Source organism: Herpailurus yagouaroundi, unplaced genomic scaffold (genome assembly GCF_014898765.1).
Source record: "Herpailurus yagouaroundi ecotype Mexico unplaced genomic scaffold, PumYag 77, whole genome shotgun sequence".
Classification (NCBI taxonomy): Eukaryota; Metazoa; Chordata; class Mammalia; order Carnivora; family Felidae; genus Herpailurus; species Herpailurus yagouaroundi.
This window is the reverse complement of record NW_024412388.1, coordinates 71,108,927-71,129,876: the sequence shown is the minus strand read 5'-3', so window position 1 is coordinate 71,129,876 and position 20,950 is coordinate 71,108,927. Positions and strand designations below refer to the sequence as shown.

General features: G+C 39.1%; 1 long non-coding RNA gene across 1 annotated transcript; it reads right to left on the bottom strand.

Annotated features, from left to right (window-relative positions):
• Positions 1-629: 629 nt before the first annotated feature.
• Positions 630-20,758, bottom strand: LOC121018571 (uncharacterized). Its single transcript, XR_005785232.1, has 3 exons — positions 20,747-20,758; positions 20,447-20,453; positions 630-763 (listed from the first exon to the last, which is right to left on the bottom strand). It is a non-coding gene; the product is annotated as an uncharacterized LOC121018571 (long non-coding RNA).
• Between the last annotated feature and the right edge of the window lie 192 nt (positions 20,759-20,950).

Sequence of the window (20,950 nt, the reverse complement as noted above, 5' to 3'; positions counted from 1 at the left end):
GGCAGATAGCGATGGAGTTGGACAAGGCTATCTGTAAAGCCTCTTAATTCCCAAACTCATAAGGTGGCATTTGTCTTTGTGAATTCACTTTGGCTCAGGCCCTGACCCTCACCCTCGCAGGCTTAAGAACTTAAGTTGGTCTTTGTCTCATAGGTAACCAGATTTGGGCCTCCTGAATCATGTTAGAAAAACTCAGGACAAAACTAAAGGTTTGTCCAAAAAATGAGCAGAAATTCCACAGACTTGAAGAAGATATTTGCAGAAGACCCATCTGATAAAGGACTGTTATCCAAACTATAAAAAGGTCTCTTGAAATTCAACAATTAGAAAGCAAGCAACTGGATTAAAAAATGAGCCAAAGACCATAACAGAAACCTCACCAAAGAAGATATTCAAATTTTTAATAAGTATATGAAAAGATACTCCACATCCTAGGTCATCAGGGAAACGCAAATTCAAACTAGATACCATTACACACTTATTAAAATAGCACAAATCTGGAGCACTGACAATACCAAATGCTGACGAGGATGTAGAGCAACAAGAATTATCATTCCTTGCTGATGAAAATACAAAATGGGACAGTCATTCTAGAACAGTTTGGAGTTAATTACAAAACCAAACATACCATATGATCCAACAATTGCTTTCCTTGGTATTCACCCAGAGGACTTGAAAACTTATGTCCACACAAAAACCTGTACATAGATATTTATAGCACCTTTATGAATAACTGCCCCAACTTGGTAGCAACCAAGATGTCCTCCAACAGGCGAACGGATAAGTAAACTTTGGTGCGTGCAGATAATGGAATACTATTCAGGGCTAAAAAGAAATGAGATATGAAGCCATGAAAAAACATGGAGGAAACTTAACTGCATATTACCAAGTGAGCACTGGGTGTTGTATGTAAGTGATGAATCATTAAATTCTACCCCTGCAACTAATATTACACTGTATGTTAACTAACTGGAATTTAAATAAAAACTTGAGACAAAGAAGTTAATCTGAAAGGCTATATACTGTATTATTCCAACTGTGTGACATTCTGGAAAAGACAAAACCATGGAGACAATAAAAAGATCAGTGGTTTGCCAGTGTTGGGGAGAGAGATGAATATGTGGAGCACAGAGGATTTGTAGGGCACTGAAACTACTCTGTGTGATACTATAATGGTGGATACATGCCATTATACATTTGTCCAAACCCACAGGATGTAGAACACCAAGAGTGAACCCTAATGTAAACTATGAAGTTTGGGCGATTATGATGTGTAGGTTTGTCAGTTGTAATAAATGTACCACTTTGATGTGTGATGTTGATAATGCAGGAGGCTATGTATATGGGGGTAGGAGGTATATGGGAAATTTCTGTAACTTCCTGTCAATTTTTTTTGTGAATATAAAACTTCTCTTAAAAAAAAAAAACCAGGGGCGCCTGGGTGGCGCAGTCGGTTGAGCGTCCGACTTCAGCCAGGTCACGATCTCGCGGTCCGTGAGTTCGAGCCCCGCTGCAGGCTCTGGGCTGATGGCTCAGAGCCTGGAGCCTGTTTCCGATTCTGTGTCTCCCTCTCACTCTCCCCCTCCCCCTTTAATGCTCTGTCACTCTCTTTCCCAAAAAAAAATAACCGTTAAAAAAAAAAAAAAAACAAAAAACCTATGTCTTTAAAAATCTGAAAAAAAAAAAAAAAAGGAGAGAAACGTTTGCTACCCTATACAAAGTTTATCAAATCTGTGTCATTATTTAGGGATATTTCTAGACAGAATGTTTAAATTCACCAGTATTTAGAATGATATGCTGTATTGGAAATGATGCAATGAATTTAAATATAACTGCAATCTCTTTAGGGTCAAGCTGGGTCAGATTAATTTTTTTGTCTCTTGCAGAGGTATTTGCCTGGAAAGCCAGATATGCTAGATTTAGTTTCACTAATGGCCTTTCCCCATTACCTAATTGTCCTGTAATTGACCTACTGTTTATTAGAAGATGTACAGTATGAGATAGTCTCAAGTTGAGAATATTTACATATTTATTGTAACTATCATACTTATTGAATCTGGGCCCTCCTCACATGACTAGAGAATAAATTCTTCATTTTCTCTAAACAACTAGAGCTAGAACATGAAGAATCAACTTACAAATGATTGGTCCCTTAGATAGAGAGGATCTAGCTACATGTTTAGCCTAATGTCCAAATAATGTCTACTTGAGATGCTGTGTTTCTAGTAACAAATAATTCAGCATGTCAGCCTGTGGATACCAATTTAATCAGATAAGAGATTCACTATAAAGAGGACAAAGTATGTGATACTAGTGACAGTATGTCAAATGAGAAGTCGAATAGTAAAGTTCAGTTCAAAACAGAACTGAGAGTCTTGTCTTCACCCCTGACTTATTAGTTGTGTGAAAATGGGCAAGCTTCTTAACCTTTGAATTCCACTGTCATTGCCCATAGAATGGGGTTAAAAAACAAGCATGCTGTCATATTTTGTACCAAGAGAATGACAGTGGCATTATCTTAAGAAAGACTTTGAGACTGCTCCTTTGAGTAGCAGCGTTTCTGCTGCTCCATATGACATCTCTCTACTGAGGTATCTACTGGACATAACAGGATGTCACATTGAACTGTTTCTGTGCCTTGGATATGCAGCTAACTCCCCGAAAATGAGAGCAGTAGGCCTTCCATTCTAGAAACAGCCTCCCCCAAATCCTTGCAGAACCTACTTACAAAATGACCAAACTACCTGTGCTATCATCATCTTCACTCTATAAATTAGAAGTCAAGTAGAATAATTAGAGAATCTGTGAGCTTAGTGGGTGGTACATTCTTGGAGCACCTACCTCTGCCACACACCAGATTGAGTGAGGGGAGATCTAAGAGAACCTCTTAAATTTGTAAGGGTACTTTAAAAAAAAGGGGAGACTGGCTTCTTTTCTACAGGTGGACATCTGCGTGTAAAATGGATTTGCTGATTTGAATAAAGGGAAAAGTAGCTGGTGAGAAATGGGAGTGAAATATTATCAGGAAGAAAGGGAATAGAGATACTGCTTACAGTCACACTACTGTTTGTTCTAGTAGGGGTCTGTGGGTCTCTTTTGGACCTTCAGGCCTTTGTAGGAGCTAGCTAGCCTTGTACCATCTGGCCAGGATGCTGACCAAGTGCCAGATGAAGGGACACCAGCATCAAGGAGGCTCAGGTAGAGAGGAGGTTGGAAGAAGTCATGTCAGGAAGTATCTCCCTGGGGCACCTGGGTGGCTTAATTGGTTGAGGACTGACTCTTGATTTCAGCTCAGGTCATGATCTCATGGTTCAGGATCAAGCCCCATGTCTGTCTCTGTGCTGGCTTGGAATTCTCTCTCTCCCTCTCCCTCTGCCCCTCCCCTGTTTGTGAATGTGCGTGCATGCATGCGCACTCTCTCTTCCAAAAATAAGTAAGTAAACTCAAAAAAAAAAAAAAGAAAGAAAGTGTGTCCCTTACAAGAAAGTATGTAGCAGGACTGAGCCCTTTAGTGTTCAGGTTTTTCAACATATCACTTACATTTGCTTTCCATGGGATTCTTATCTGCAACCCCAGCAGGATCACAATAATGGTAGAAAACGATAATCTCTGGCTTAGCACCCACCCTATGAAATCATTGGAACCCTAGTTCCCCCAAATCCTTCCTATCAATGAAAGAAATATCCTGTGGTCTCTTATCAAGTCTTTTGATACAACCCACATCTACCTGTCTCACCTAGTTATTTCTGCTCTGATGTTGAGCAATGGCTGTGATGCTCCCAGGTATCTGTGGTATTCTCTTTGCTATTTTCAAGTGACTTAGTTCCACTTGTTATTTGGTCTTGCTCCAGCTGTCTTCATGTGGAAGCAGGAGAACACCCTCTTCTGTCTCTTGTTTTGTTTCTTTCTCATCTCTGATGGCTTGACTCTTCCATGTGATTCAATACTTATTATAAACATTTTTCTTTGAAGATAATGAGTGTCAGCAAACTGAGAGATGTTCAAAGTCATTTATTTCCTGTGACCACCCACTGCCCTGCCTCAATCATGTCCTTTGGCTTAAGTGTTGGACTTCTGCTTTCTCTTTTTAGGATGGCTTCTTTCCCCCATCAGACCATCAGCATCATCTTTATCCCTTCACAGTGTCTATCCAGGTGCATTGCTTGTGGCCTGTGGGACACCTCATTCCTAGAGAGTGCAGGGATCTTAGCCCTGGCCGTCATGTGTCAGTCTCAGTATTTCTAAGACTTTCCAGACTCTTTGAGTCTTCTTGCAAAAGGACCTGGCTGACCTTCCTTACCAGCCTCTGGGACAAACAAAGCCCATTGGATTTTGCGATAGTATATATTCAGTTTAAAACCTGATTTTGGCAACTCCTCAGAGAGCAAACAATTCTTGCAGGTGATGCTAATGGGGGAAAAGTTCTGAAGAAGAGTGGATGTGTTCATAGCATTTGAAAAAAATTCTCTTCATTTATCTTCTCTAGCAAATCATTATCTTTATAATCCAGCATTACCATGTTGGCAAATCTAAAGGCTTTGCTTTCAGAAACGCCAATAGCTACAGGTGATTGCTAACAACCATATACGTTATGTTGTAATATAATGAATAGTTACAGAATTTAATAAAAGGGAAAGGGCCAAGCAAAAATTTTGACAGATATAGGGAAATGGAGCATTTAACAGGATTTGTTTTCAAGCTGTTATTTGGGAGATTTAAATAAATCCTCTTAAGTGCTCCAGTTTTTGAGCCCTTAAGTGTGCCTTAGTTCATTTTAAGATTTTTTTTTTTTTTTTAATTTGGTATATGGCAGTCTTAGGAAAGACCATCCCGGTTGCTGGGTGAGATGAAGACGTCTCTCAGGTCCATGGATGGTTTTGCTTCTACACTAATTATACTACTTAAAAAGCTGTCTGCAATTCTTGGGGCTTTTAAAGACAATGACAGTATCTTCAGGATTCATCCATTTTGAGATCAAAGTCCACATCCCGGGTCAGGCTAATTTGGGCAGAAATTTCAGCGCTTAACAATCATAGATGCACTCCTTGACTATAAATTTCAGTTTCCTGTCATAGAAACCCCAAGAGTATATCTGTCAAAAATGTAATATTTAGATTAATTGGGGCTTTGCAAAGGCATCTGGCCCAGGAGGACCTAGTCACCCAGGGTAGGTTGTGGATTGTCCTTTGGAAGACCTCCAAGCGTGGAGGTTCCAAAACCTTCTTCAGTTTTTCTCATCATTGAAATGTCCTGTGCATTTGAGGACTTCCTTTCCTAATTTAATTTTCCCCTTTTTGGGGAAGATAAAGGACAGCCGGTCCATATCTGTATAAAATTCCTTTATTCATGATAAAAAATGATTAAAAAATGAAATCCTGGTTTCTTTATTTGAGATATTCCTTAATTAATTAAAAAATGAAACCCCAGTTTCTTGTAAGTTTAGTAAAAATTCCTACTTATTGAAACCATAGGGAACACATTGTTTCGAAAAATGTCATTTGCCACTAAACAAAGTTTCAAGTCTCATTGTAATAAATATTTATTGAGCTGAGCAGTTTTCTTACAAGAAGACTGTCTTTTTGGAAACTTAGGTAATTGGATGTGAACCATGTGGTACTTTTCAGAAGGCTTATTTTCCAGAAGGTCCTCAGAGACCTTAAATGACACTGTTTCCTACAGGGTCCCAAATTTACCTAATAACATACAAGGTGTGACCCTGGTCATTTTATTAATGCTTTTAACTGGCTAATCCTGATGTGTGAGGATTAATTTAAATAACAGTGAAGTATTGAAATAGCAATTAAGAGAACAATAAAGGGGTGCCTGGGTGGCTCAGTCAGTTAAGTGTCCAACTTCAGCTCAGGTCATGATCTCATGGTTCGTGGGTTTGAGCCCTGTGACAGGCTCTGTGCTGACAGCTCAGACCCTGGAGCCTGCTTCAGGTACTGTCTCCCTCTCTCTCTGCCCCTCCCCTGCTCGCTCTCTCTCTCTCTCTCTCTCTCTCAAAAATGAATAAACGTTAAAAAAAAGAGAGAACAACAAAATCATGTCTAACATTCCTAAACTATCACAAATCTTAATAATTTTGTAGCTGCGTGTGCGGATAAAGTGTTTAAAAGTCAACTTTTGGTTTACAATACGTAGATGTTCACAGCTGTGCAAACTGGCTTTCCTCATATTTCTCAATTTATGACCATTCAAAGAGAATAATGTTATTTCATATCTAGAGACATTTTAATAAAAGCCTTCAGCATTTTATGTCCTTTCTTCAAATGTTTAACAGATGACAGTGTATCACTCTTGATTCTTAAAGAGACAACCTGCTTTAAGCAGTATGAAAAGCACGAACTTAATGTAAAACATTAATGTATATTTTTTGGCCAGAGGCTGAAGACAGAAAAAAATTGCAACCATGTAAATGGGGGATTCGTGTCCTTTTACAGAAATTTCCTACATTTAACAATGCAAGTGAAAGCAGCAGTATAAATTATTGAGTGGTTCTTATGTGTTGATCATGGTGCTAAGCTCTTTACAATATTTTATGACCCTAAGAGATAGTTATTACCTTCTCTACTTATGGCTGTATTAAATAACTGAACTTCCACAGGATTAGTGATTTGTCCAAGGTCATTCATTTAATAAGTGGCTGAGCTAAGATTTGAACCCAAGGTATCTAACTCCAAAGTCATACTTTTAAGCCATCTGATGTCACTTCATTTTCCACTAGAGAGAGATATCAGTTATTCACTCCTTCAGGTCTTTAAAGGTTTTCCGTTTTAAAGGTACAAAGTCGAATGTAAGCAGTTTAAAAGTATGTTGAGCTCAGCCATCCTGAATGGCAAGACCTTGTCTTTTCCTGGGAGGTTTAGTCTGGTCACCAGTGTTTCAGAGACACGTATTAGTTGCAGCAATTATATTTCTCCATTAGCAGAATTTGGAGAACAACACCTTATTCTAAAGGTGTTTTTTTTTTTTTTTTTAATGCCTTGGAAGAAGACCTTAAAAAAAGTTAAGCCTTTCCCTAATTTATGTGGAAGTGCCTACACCCAGTCTGTCTCGTGTTGACCTTTGCTCATTAATTTCATTTCTCTTATCCCAGAAGGACTAGTCTGTGATTAAACAATTTGAATGGACATGATGACTAAGAACACCTCACATTAAGTCCAGTCTGTTAGAGGATGAGTTGTGGATGGGGGTGCTTCAAATATATCGCCTATCTAAAGATTGTGACCATTTCTCTTTCATTTTTTGTTTGATTTTTCTGTGACCAAAAAGCACTCAAGTCCTATGATTCATACCAAATGTAACTTAGGGCTACAACCATCTTCAGCTTATCATATCTACAATTTGCTAGCCAGAAGGTTCTGGTTCCCTCTAAATACTGCAATCCAAACAAAAATAGACCAGTGAGAAGCTGTTTTATAATATCCATTAGTCTATTATTAGAGATTCTATATACTGGAAACCACCCTCATTATTTATACAATTGGAGAATTTCAAAATCCAGTATATTGTATAATCAGGGTTACTTACAGTTTAAGTTAGTATTGAATTCTTAAAATTAAGACCCTATAGTTTCTCCTAAATTTTCAAGTTCAATTTATAAACACTGTTATTGCTAAAAGGGTACATTTTTTTAAATAATTAAGAACCATAACTTTAAGCAATTGATATATATGTTTGGTCAAGTTAATAAACTAATTTCTCTTATAAATAATCAGTATCATTTGCAAATGTGGGCATTTTAAACTACAGCTATAAAGGTAATATATTCCGTTTTCTTTTTAAGCACTTTAGGTGCTTGACCAAACAAGTTTATGTCTTTAATGAGCAGAACTGTCTTGAGAATTTAAATGAGTCATTTCAGTCTAATAAATTACTAAACTTATAAATATTATAAATCTAGTTCTCTTAAATACTCTTATTCTGTTTACAAACTTCGTCAAAAATCTTACATCTTCAACTTGAACCACAAGTCAATTACATATTTTAAATTGGAATCATAAGGCTAATCTGTCAGAATCTCTATTATGCCAGTTCTAAGTCATTACAAACACTTTAAATACTGAATATAGACACATTGTCCCGATGATTAAAAACCTATTCCTGAACTTGACACAAAAGTATTAATACTTCATCATCTGTATAATTAATACTAACCCATCCTGGATTTGGAAAGACACTCATGAAGGGAAGAGTTTATTCAGCTCAGATGTGGAATCTGAGGCTTTGCATGTTCAGGGTTATTCTTTTTATCTTAAATATGGACACCTGGAGCCCTTTTTAGTAGTTGCTAGGAGAACAAAGACTTCAAGTTACACCCTTTACATGAGGTTTGTCTAGTAGCTCCTATCTTTTGGGTTCAGGATCTGTTTTTATCAAATTGCCTCAGATAATTTGGTTCGGTGCCAGTCCCCTCCCCCAACCAGGATATAACGAACTGCTCTTTATTTTCTAAATTTCCTGATTAAATTCTGGATCATTTCACTGTCTCCTTGCCTTTTTGGGCCATAGCACTTACAGATATTTTAACCACATCTAACTGTATTCTGCATATTTCTCATACCTGTCTGATTCTACATTTAACTACAAAGACATACTAATGACACATACATATTTTGGGGACATATATTACAAATTGAAAACGAATTTTAGTACATTTTTGTTCAAAGATAAGTGATGAGAATCACAGAAGACTGCTTTACTCTTTCTAGGTTTGATTAATAAATTAGTTTTTCTTTCCAATTAGTTTGTAAGTCAAACTTTAAAAAAAAATAGGTATCTTTCAAGAGGCTTTTTCAGACAGACCAAAAGCACATGCAAAAAGAAAAAGTAGATAAATTGGATTTTAGCAAAATTAAAATTTTTGTTCATCAAAGGACACTATCAAAAAGTGAAAATACAACCTGCAGAATGGAAGAAAATATTTGCAAATCATATATAATAAGGGCTTAGTATCCAGAATACATAAAGACCTCTTACAACCCCACAACAAAAAGACATAAACTCAATTAAAAATGGGCATAGGACTTGAATAGATATTTCTCCAAAGACGATGTACAAATGTCCAACAAGCACATGAAAAGACACCCAACGTCATTAACACTAGAGAAATGTAAATCAAAACCATAATGAGTTACTTCTTCATACCCACTAGGATGGCTGCAATTAAAAAAAAATACAGAAAATAATGTGTTGATGAAGATATGGAGAAATTGAACAGTGGCATATTCCTATTGGGATTATAAAATGGGGCAGTCATTGTGGAAAACAGTTTGGCAGTCCTCAAAAAGTTAAATATAGAATTACCGTAAGACCTAGAAATTCCACTCCTAGATATATACCTTAGTGAATTGAAAAAAGATATAAAAAAAACCTTATACATAAATGTTCATGACAACATCATTCACAATAGCCATAAGATGGAAACAGTTCAAAAGTCCATTTACTATAGACTCAACGATGGAGGACAAACTGGGGATTGATGGAGGGAGGTGGGTGGGAGATGGGCTAGATGGGTGATGGGTATTAAGGAGGGCACTTGTGATGAGCTCTGGGTGTTGTATGTAAGTGATGAATCATTGGTTTCTACTTCTGAAACTGATATTGCACAGTATGTTGACTAACTAAAATTTAAATAACAAAAAAGTCAATTTACTAATGAATGGATGTACAAAATGTGGTAAATCTATACAATGGAGTATTATTTACTCTTTAAAGGATCCATAGATGAACCTTGAAAACATTATATCAAGCAAAAGAAGCCAGGCACCGAGGTCACATATGACATGATTTTTTTTATATGAAATATCCAGAATGTATTAATCCAGAGGGACAGAAGATAGGGGGTTGATTTTCAAGGGCTCAGGAGTAGTAGGGGATGGGGAGTGACTGCTTAATAGTTATGAAATTTCCTTTAGGGCTGTGAAAATGTTTTGGAAGTAGGTTGCACAACATTTTGAATATATCAAACACCACTGAATTGTACATATTAAAATGATTAATTCTTAAACTTTTGTTGAAAGAGAGAAAGCACGAATGGAGAAGGGGCAAAGGGAAAGAGAGAGAGAAAAAGAGAGAGAGAATCCCAACTAAGCCCCACGTTCAGTATGGAGCCTGAGGCAGAATTTGATTCCATGACCCTGGGATCATGACCTGAGCCAAAATCAAGAGATGGATTCTCAATGGACTGAACCACTCAGACACCCCTTAAAATGATCAATTCTATGTTATGTTATGTGAATTTTACCTCAATTTAAAAATTTACAAAAATAAAAAAGGCTTTTTCAATGAAGTCCCATTTTTTTTCTCTACTAAGGATGGTATGAAAAATCAGATTAGGGGGTGCCTGGGTGGCTCAGTCGGTTACATGTCCGACTTCGGTTCAGGTCATGATCTCATGGCTTGTGTGAGTTTGAACCCCGCATCGGGCTCTGTGCTGGCAGCTCAGCACCTGGAGCCTGCTTTGGATTCTGTCTCCTTCTCTCTGCCCTTCCCCCACTCACACGCTGTCTCTCTCTCTCTCTCAAAAATAAACATTAAAAAAAATAAAAATTCAGATTAGGACTTGCATTCTTTCTCATAAGTTTTCTGGTGGAATTTTGCCACAAATTTGGAGGCTCTCTCATCTGTGTAAGGGGTGAATAGTGTTCTATAGAAATAATTGCTCCCAGCTTTATAGGAGCAAAGTGACCTAACTCACACCTATAAGTGAAATGATTGATAGTAATGACATCAATTATGACTTTTCTTTCTCATTTGGGCCACCAAGGAGCCAGTTTCTTCTGTTCTTTAATAGAATTTTTACTAAGCACCAAGGCACATAATTACTCAGGATTGAGATCGATAAAATTTTCAAAATGCTTCATATGTGACTCTCTACGCCCCCCTTTTTTGTTAATAGATCTGTAAATTATCTTTTGCAAGTGAAACGGTTCAATTCTTGTGGTATCATGTGCTAGAAACACTGATATTAAAAATCCATAGCACATTTAGTCCTCAGAACAATGTTACTAGATATGAAGTATTTTATCCCCATTTTATAGGGAGGAGATTGAGGGACGAAGTGTTGAAGTAAATTGGGCAATACACTTGGTGGTGGATCCCTACTAAGTAGCTGTCACTGAAACCCAGTCTCACTTCAAAGCCCAGATTTTAAACTGGTGCTTTTCTATTCCACTCCCTAGAATTTCTTGTCAAAACTTTCATGTTCTAAGTGAAGGAAGATAGAGCAAGGGTAATTTGTGCTCCCCAAACACCCATATGCTTCTCTATATTTTCCAGCTGGATTTGCAGTTGAGTTGCAGTCATGTGACTAAATCTAGTCTATTCACTTGGATTAGAAGTGATACATATCACTTCTACATATTAGAAGTGAATCTAAAGCAGTTGAGAGTGAGGGTGAGTTCTCCATGCTCTTTCTTGCCCATTTGCAGAGCTGGAAAGGAAGACGTTTGAGATGTTGGAGATGCAAGGTAAAAGCAGTCTGGAGGATCCCTGAGTCACTGTTAAAGGACAATTGTCACTGTCTATCCCTAAAATAGCTACCAGACCCACATCAGACTTTGACATGAGTGAGGAATGAACCGTCAGTATGTTAACCCATGAGTTAATTTGTTACCAGAGCATATCCTAGTCTCTTCTGATTGGCTCAGGATTGTCACTGATAAATGACATAAAGTCTTGACCCATGGGATGGAATTTTTCCAAGGGCCTCCTGGTGTCTCCTTTGTGATTGTTATGGGTTGAATTGTGTCTCCCTCCCTCCTTCCCATATGTTGGGAAGTCCTAACCCAGAGTACCTCAGAATGCGGCCTTACTTGGAAATAGCTCCATTACAGATGTAATTAGTTAAGATGAGGCCATTAGTGTGGGCTTTAATCCAATATAACTGGCATCACTATTAAAGGGAGAGATTTGGACACAGAGGCACTCACACAGGAAGAATGCCATGTGAAGATGAGGACAGAGGAGAGGCCTGGGACAGATCTCTGCATCCTTACCACTGTCAGAGGGCACTCTGCCAACACATTGGTCTCAGTTGTCCAGCCTCCAGAACTGTGAGACGATAAGTTTCTTTGTTTTAAGTCACCCAGTCTGTGGCTTTTTTATGTGGCACTCCTAGCAAATGAATGTAGTGATCCACATATGCCCTGTCCACGAGGGACGGCAGTCACACTGCACTCGCAGCTCCGCTGACTGACCAGCATGTGGGCACTGCCCACGTGCAGCTATCCTTCCCCCACTAAGTCCATTAACAACTACCGCAAGCCTGTCGAGAATCCTTTGGGACACTGGATAAAACCGCTCAAATCAAGCAATAATTCCTCTGTTTTAAAACAAAATCCCTTTGTAAACAAACACGGCAAGGATTATAGGGTGAAAAAAGATGTTCAAACAGTGATAGGAGGTGTATTATAAATACATGGTATGGACAGAACTTGAGGCCAAGCAAGACAATTTTAAGGTCTGAAATTGAAATTTTTCATTAATAAATTCTTTACCCTGTGACAAAGGGGAGTCTCAAATGGGAGAGCTCACTAACCCCTGAGAGCTTGTTCAGACACTGATAGCAAACTCAATCTTCTTGGACCAGGCAGAGGTCGAGCCCAAAATGGAATCCTTTTTTTCTTTCTGCCTGTGGATTCTAGCTACTCCCCTGACTGTCTGAGCTACTCTCTCTGCATCCTAAGTGAGCCTCGTAGGAAAGAAGGATGCCTTCCTCACCTTGGCAGCCTGAGCTTGCAAAAGGAACAAGCTTCAAATTCCAACCTTAGAAAGGAAACATTCTGGTGCAAACAGCATCCTTGGAACAAGTCCATACAATCCAGGAAAGGCCCTGACATAAGGATCTAGACCTAAAAATGGTGTGAAGAACAGTTTTTCTTTGAGCAAAAACTAAGAAGATGGTTAACCAATCACCCCCAGATAACCCCAAGTGCTCTGTCTTGAATCTGAGCCGAGCAATCCAGATCCATGTGCAATTTACAATCTTTATTGTTTTCACCTCACATACTAAGAGTTGAAGTAGATTAACCACTATGAAACACGGTTGTTCTTTGCTATTTATTTACATAAAAGGTTTTTATTCCCTAAACAGAGGTTTTGGAAAAGTGGTTTTGCTTTGCCTGTGTACTCCTCAGGTTCCCTGGCTATGCCTTTCTGCAAATACCTTCCAGCAAGATTTGTTTAGTGAAGGTTCTAAGTAGGTAAGATATTGATTGCCAGGGGGATACTACAAACCAATAATCCATCCTAGACAGGGACATGGAGGAGCATAATGAGTTATAATTGTTGGCTGGGACCATGAAGGGAAGGGAAATCCTTTACACAGGACTTGTATTTTCTCTCCAGATAGTACGAGACTGCCATGGCTGTTTTCCCACTGTGTGCTTCCTTGTGCTAAAGGAGGAAAATCTGAAAACTGGAAATAGTTGCCTCTGTGGTCTCTGAACTCAGGAAATACATGCCAAAATAGCAATCCTCACCCTGTAGTCAATCAGCAACCATTTAATGAGTTCATCTGTTCAGTTCAGTTCAGTTATTAGTTGGGCTGTCATTAGGTGCAAAGCAGTGATAGGGGCTGTAGACATGTAAACTTGAAGCAAATAGAGTCCTGACCTGTGGAAATTCATGAAGAAGAAACACTTGATATGCAGGTAACTAACACGAGGCATATTGCGAAGAGTATCCTAATCTAACCCAATTTCGTTGAGCAAATATTTGTTCATTTCTTACAAGGAGCATGGAAGGACACTAAAAGTAAAACTCTGGTTGTAAAAGTAAAATTTGGGATGACCTCATGGAAGAGGTAGAGTTTTAGCGGGGCTTGAAGGATGGGTCTTTGACTGATCTAGTAGGGCATTCCCAGGTGGAAAGGGTGAGCGTAGACTTCCAGGCTGGAAAGTTCAGGACCCTGGAGGAGAGATGAGTTGCTGGGGGGGAAGGAACCCAGGATGCATCCTCAGGAGGGTTGTGAACATGGTGACTGGGAAGGGGACATATCTTAGAAGAGATTTCAAGAGTGATCCACATAGATCTCTGCTTTGGAATAGTAGCCCACTGTTTATATAATTTGAGGGGCTTTCTTTAAAAAAAAAGAATAGAAAATTGTGGATGTAAACTTACATATATAAATTAGAAATTATTCAGAATGAGAAAAATAAACTCACCAAATTATTGGATCCTTGAAGATTCAGATCTCCATTCTCTAAGATTTTTTTTAGGTGAGTTACCAGCAATGCATACATAGAAATGCTCATGAATGCAACCTTTACTCCCTCTCCACCAGGACACTCTATAACTCCCAGCATGTGCAAGACTCCCAGGAACTGTCTAGTAATGGGCCCTAAGGATTCAACCTCTTGAGCTTCATAGTAAATGTACCTGTGCAGAAGTCTCAACTTCTGCTTATAATTAACTAGTAAAAATTTTGAGCATGTAGCTTGGCTGTGGCAAAGGGAATGGAGTGCCATAATTAGCCCTTTCCAGGTGAAGTGCTTGCCCCTGTGTTTAGGAGGGGATATTTATGATTAGCAGTACCTTTCCCTCAGCCTGAAACACATGGTTTAATCGGGAACCAACAGTTCCCTAAAAGAATGGAAGCAGAGGGATGTTTGCACCAACCAAATAGTATTTAGAGAGAAAACCAAGGTAAGGTTGTAATGAAGAAACTGGAAAAGTCTTTAGGTGGGAGTCTTGTTAAACAGGTCTGAAATGATAATGCCTTAGATGAAGTTCTTGACTGTGGGAAAAGAAATGAAGGAGCAAAAGGGATTAAGAAAACTTGGACCGTGGGGAGCCTAGGTGGCTCAGTTGGTTGAGTGCCCAACTCTTGATTTTGGCTCAGGTTATGATCTCACAGTTTGTGAGTTCGAACCATGTGTTGAGCTCTGCATGGACAGTGTGGAGCCTGCTTGGGATTCTCTCTCTTCCTGTCTCTCTGTCCTTCCCCTGCTCGCGCTCTCTCTCTCTCTCTCTCTCTCAAAAATAAGTAAATAAGCTTTAAAAAAAAAAAGGAAAAGAAAACTTGGGCCTCACAGCATTCGCCACCATTAGTATATCCATAACAGCTTAGCAAATAGCTAAATGCTAGCCACTCTTTAAGTATAGATCCAGCTGTTTTGAGTTTTATTTCATATCTACTTAAAGTGAGCCCTGTATGCTAGCTGTGACTTGTTTCAAACTCTATAAACATATGCCCACTCACCAATTCTCAGGGTAGAAATTCTTTCCTTTTTCTCTTTCTTCCAGTGGGTCAAAGCATATATTGTCCCTGTACATCAAGGTGGCAGAAAACTAGTGCCTTGATTACTCAAAACGATCTCCTAGGACAATGTTCGTCTCTCTTTGCAATAGGAACATTATTATTTTTTGAATATCAGTCTGTGGCCCCCTTGTAAGTAACAGTCAGGTCAGCTTCCATATGTAATGGCTCCCACTCAGGCTATAAAGCTTTGATATACTTAAACTAGTCTTTCACCAAAAGTTAGCAGTAAACAACTGGCCTATAAAGCTTTCCAAGAGGCAAGAGAACACCCGCTCTGTTGCTATAATTATTACTTCTCTCTTCGTGATGACCCTTGAGGAACATAGTTAAAAGGCAGAGATACTACCTTTCTATTTTTCTCCATCTGTTTATTTTGCACAGTAAATTGCCAGCTCTGTGTTTGACATAGGAGTAAAACACTGCTGTGCTTCTTATCTGTAACTCTTGAGAGTGCAGCAAAGCATATACCCTTTAATTCCAACATAATCAAGAATTTACTTCCCACAAACTACATTTCATCTTTTTCCCCTCTCACGTGGCTGTTGGTATTTGGAGTAGTTTCAAGTTGTTTGAGAATGTGCTTGTATCAACGAAATCGGCAATTTATTTCTGCACACAGTGTAAAGACAGAGAAATGGGGATTCCAGCAAGGGTAACGGGAAACGTACCTGTGGCAGAATTGTTCTCCTGGCCTGTGACACTATTACTCAAAGTATGCTTAATTAGGCGTCACCTCATAACAATAGAAGCTGTGATCATAGAAGTGGCAGGCCAAGTGACTAGGATGCTAGCATCATTTTGTGTATCTCAGAGCCTTCACAGCTGAGGAAAATGGAACTTTCCTCATTACTTGAGGCCCAGTTTGGCAATATCAGTTAAGCAATTGTGCCTCTGAATGGCATTGAGTGGGGCAAGCTCCTTCCTCAGGAGAGTTTAGAAAGTGGAATAATTGATTGTGCGCTAAGCAGTTATGCACTCAGAGATTGTTGAGATGCTAATTAATACACACATCTGCAACCATCAGTTCAACTTTATTCAACAAATACTTATTGAGGTTTTTATCCTCTGTACCAGATACCAACATTATGGGCTGAATACCCAACGCTGAATAAAACCTGGTCTTACTCCTCTCTCAGTGTGGATTCTGTTGAAGCAAGAATAGCTCACAGATTATTTTAATGCAGTGTGGCAAACTCAGTGACAGCATGGTGTATGGTCGGGGTAACTAGGGATCAGGGGTGCCTGCCCCGGTCTCCAGGGGGCTGGAGGGGGAGGTCAGGAAGGCCTTACTGGAGGAAGGGCTGCTGGAACCAAATCTTTGAAAAGGTGTAGGGTTTAGGGAAATGATGAAGACAAAGGCTGGGAGGCATGAAACAGGATGGAGCCACGAGCAGCTTGAATTGCTAGTGATTAGAGAGTGAGATGAACAGTGGAGGAGATGAGGGTAGAAAAGGAAGCAGAGAAACATCCTTGCCATGTTAGAGAGGTGAAGCAAGCCATCATTGGTGGTAGTAGGAGGGAGTGGGGTATTCAAAGTAATGACGTGAGTGACTGGTATGGTTTAGTTTGCATTTAGCAGCTCGGGTGGGATGGATTTGAGATGGCAAGACTGGAGGGGACAAGTGACACTTTAATAGTCCACAAGAGAGCTGATGAGAACGTGGGGAAGGACAGTGGAGGAGGACAGAGGGAACGGCACACACAGGAAGCTCACGGGAGAGTCCAGGCTGGAGAGGGAGACCTGGGAATCATTACCAGGTAGGCCATGGTTCAGGCCACATTAAGCACACACATGGAATGTGTGCAGTAGGGAGAACACGAAGGCAAGCTCAGTCCTCTGGGGGATACAGCCTCTTTGAGCAGACAGAGAAAGAGAATGCCAATGAAGGAGACCAGGTGAGAAGAAAAATGAGAATCAGCAAAGCGTGGGGTGACAGAAGCCAGGTGAGCAGAGCTGATGATGTTTTAACAATGATGTTGAATCATCACATCTGGCACCGTCCTGCTAAAGCTAGGAGAAATTAAGTCATTCAACAAATAGTCACCGAGTACCAATTACGCATCATGCACGTGGTAGATGACGGTATTTTTGGCTTCTAACTTTCCTAAGATCGACTTGCAAATGACTAGCAAAATATAAGCTGCCAAATCAGTTTGTTGGATTCCGCTGTGTCAAGTATTTCTCTGCTATTTTGTTTTGGCCCCATCGTTGTTTGTCACTTATTTCCACTTGTATCTTAAAACATTTTTTTTTACACAGTACAAAAATGGCAGAGACTTCCATGTGAGCATGGCATTCAGAAGGGCAATGGCAGAGATGTTGACTGCTGGTGAAATAAATACAATAGAATGAGAAAAGCAGTTGTTTTTTTTCTGTTCCTCAAAGTAAACAGGCTGGGCTGTGTGGGAAGAGACTTGGGTGTTTCTCAATGTTTAACGCAAAGATGGCTCTTCATTAGAGAGTTTTCCTCTCTTTGTGTGTGCTTCTCGCCTCCATAATGGTCTGCGCAAATGTGTCGTATTCTTTCCACATTGTCATGTGCAAACCTACACTTAATACCTGCTAACTACCTGATGCTAGACACTGAAACCCTACTCAGGCCAATCTTCATGTCAGACTAGTGAATTTTGCTTCTTATAACAGTCTCCTAATGTAGCAGGAAGGAACTGAGCTATAGAGAGAGACAGTTAGGGATGTTTTATTATGTAAATAGTTGGTTTTTACCCCTTGGCATGTCCAAGCTGCACCGTCAAGTAAAAGAATCATCACAGATCTGCTGATCAATGAGACCAGTCGTTCCTTAGTCAACAGACTTTTGCTGAGCAACTTGTTAGGCCCACACTGGGAGCTGGGGTAACAAAGATGGATTAGTTTTACTTATGGCCTTTGAATTATTCATGGTGTAGTGAGATAATTCATATATGTCAGAGTTCTTTGTAAACTCTTAAGTTCTTTCCCTTTACCACCTGGCCCTTTAGATCTCATACATCCCAATGTGCAGATAAAAACAAGATGGCTCACATGAAAGGCACAGCATCTGTTGTAGGCAGTTGCTGGTCTCTGCCATGGCATCCTTGTTTTGGGGGACTGATTTCGGCTCCCTTCAGACTTCTTTTTCTTGCACAGCTCCTGGCTCTATTCTCTGAGTTGGCGGGCCCTGAACTGTCACGGATGAGACATTCTCAGCTTCTGTCATGGCCTCACAGGACCCTCCGCTGGGAGAAGTGAGTGGGAAGATTCATATTTCTGTACAAACATTAACATCAGTAATTGTACATCAAATGCCAATATCACCACATTTGAGCACTTGTAATTTCATGATGACCAGTATCTTATTAATTAGTAAAGGACTTGTTTAATGTAATATTCTCAGCAATATGCCCTGTTCTCCTTCTAGCTAAGTGTTTATGTATATGGATTTGTTTTTATGGTAAAAAATCTTATAATTACATTCTTTTCATACTCTCAAAATACCATTTGGCTTAAAGAACTGATGTTTTCTGTGGTAACTTCCACATGGCATCTGCTCAAACTACCCTTCAAATTACTGCATTAATTTGCTAAATGTTTATCTCTTTGCACTTGCCTTGTGGAAACCGATCTTTTACTGGTTCCCTTTCCCCTAAATCAGCAAAACTTCAGTCTGTTCCATCTGGCAATAAAATCATTTTCCACTTGGCAATATAGTGTAGTGGGTTATGAGCATAGGCATTAGAGTCCATGAGGCCTGTGTTTGAGTCCTAGTTCTAGAACCTTCTAGACATGCGATCATGAAAAATTTACTTCCAACTCTCTGTGCTAGGCTTTCCATAAGTAAAATGGTAAACTAATGATAACCATTTTATAGGGTTATTGTAATGCGAGTAGTACAGTGTCTGGTCCAGAATAAATGTTTAATAAAATCTTTTTCTTTTTTCCTAGTTATTGTTACAATTTTCTTGGCATGGTGATAAGCACACACACATTGAAACCAGATGGACTTGTTTGAACTATGTCACTGGGCAAGCCACTTGCCTGTGTGAGTCTCAGTTTCCTCATCTGTTAAATAGAAATAACCTGCCTTAGTGTGATAACATACTATTACAAAGCCTGAGATAAAATATGTAAAAAAATAAATCTGATGCCTGGCATGCCAAAGTGATAAATATGGCTTATCAAATCTTGTCATGGATTTCTGCCATGACTGAATCCCCACACCTAAAACTTCCCTCCTTATAATCAATTGCCATAATCTACAAGAATATTAGTACCAAAGAAGGTTTTAGTCCATGTAAAAAATGTGGTCTCCTTGAGATCACAACCAGCACAGCAGAAATAAGAACAATAATAAGAGAATACTATGAACAATTAAATGCCAGTAAAATGGGCAATCTGGAAGAAATGGAAAAATTCCTAGAAACATATACACTACCAAAACTGAAACAGGAAGAAATAGAAAATTTGAACAGTCCCCCAGAACCAGTAAAGAAATTGAATTAGCAATCAAAAATCTCCCAAAAAACAAGAGTCCAGGGCCTGACGGCTTTCCAGGGGAATTCTACCAAACATTTAAGGAAGAGTTAACAGGTATTCTCTTGAAACTGTTCCAAAAAATAGAAATGGAAGGAAAACTTCCAAACTCTTTCTATGAGGCCAGCATTATCTTGATTCTAAAACCAGATAGAGACCCCACTAAAAAGGAGAACTATAGACCGATTTCCCTGATGAACATGGGTGCAAAAATCCTCAACAAGACACTAGCCAACTGGATCCAACAGTACATTAAAAAAATTATCCACCATGACCAAGTGGGATTTATACCTGGGATGCAGGGCTGGTTCAATTATCTACAAAACAATAACGTGATTCATTACATCAATAAAAGAAAGGACAAGAGCCATATGATCCTCTCAATAGATGCAGAGAAAGCATTTGAAAAAATACAGCATCCTTTTATCCTTGATAAAAACCCTCAAGAAAATAGGGATAGAAGGATCATACCTTGAGATCATGAAAGCCATATATGAAAGACCCAATGTAGTATCATCCTCAATGGGGAAAAACTGAGAGCTTTCCCCCTAAGGTCAGGAACAAGACAGGGATGTCCACTCTTGCCACTGTTATTCAACATAGTATTGAAAGTCTTAGCCTCTGCAATCAGACAACACAAAGAGATAAAAGGCAGGAGGAGGTCAAACTTTCATTCTTCGCAGATGACATGATACTCTATATGGAAAACCCAAAAGATTCCACCAAAAAAACTGCTAGAACTGATTCATGAATTCAGCAAAGTTGCAGTATATAAAATCAATGCACATAAATTGGTTGCATTCCTATTCACCAACAATGAAACAACAGAAAGAGAAATCAAGGAATCGATCCCATTTACAATTGCACCAAAAAACCATAAAAAAGCTAGGAATAAATCTAACCAAAGAAGTGAAAAATCTATACACTGAAAACTATAGAAAGCTTATGAAAGAAATTGAAGAAGACACAAAAAAATGGAAAAAGATTCCATGCTTCTGGATAGGAAGAACAAATATTGTTAAAATGTCCATACTACCCAAAGCAATCTACATATTCAATGCCATCCCTATCAAAATAACACCAGCATTATTCACAGAGCTAGAACAAACAATCCTAAAATTTGTGTGGAACCAGAAAAGACCCAGAATAGCCAAAGCAATCTTGAAAAAGAA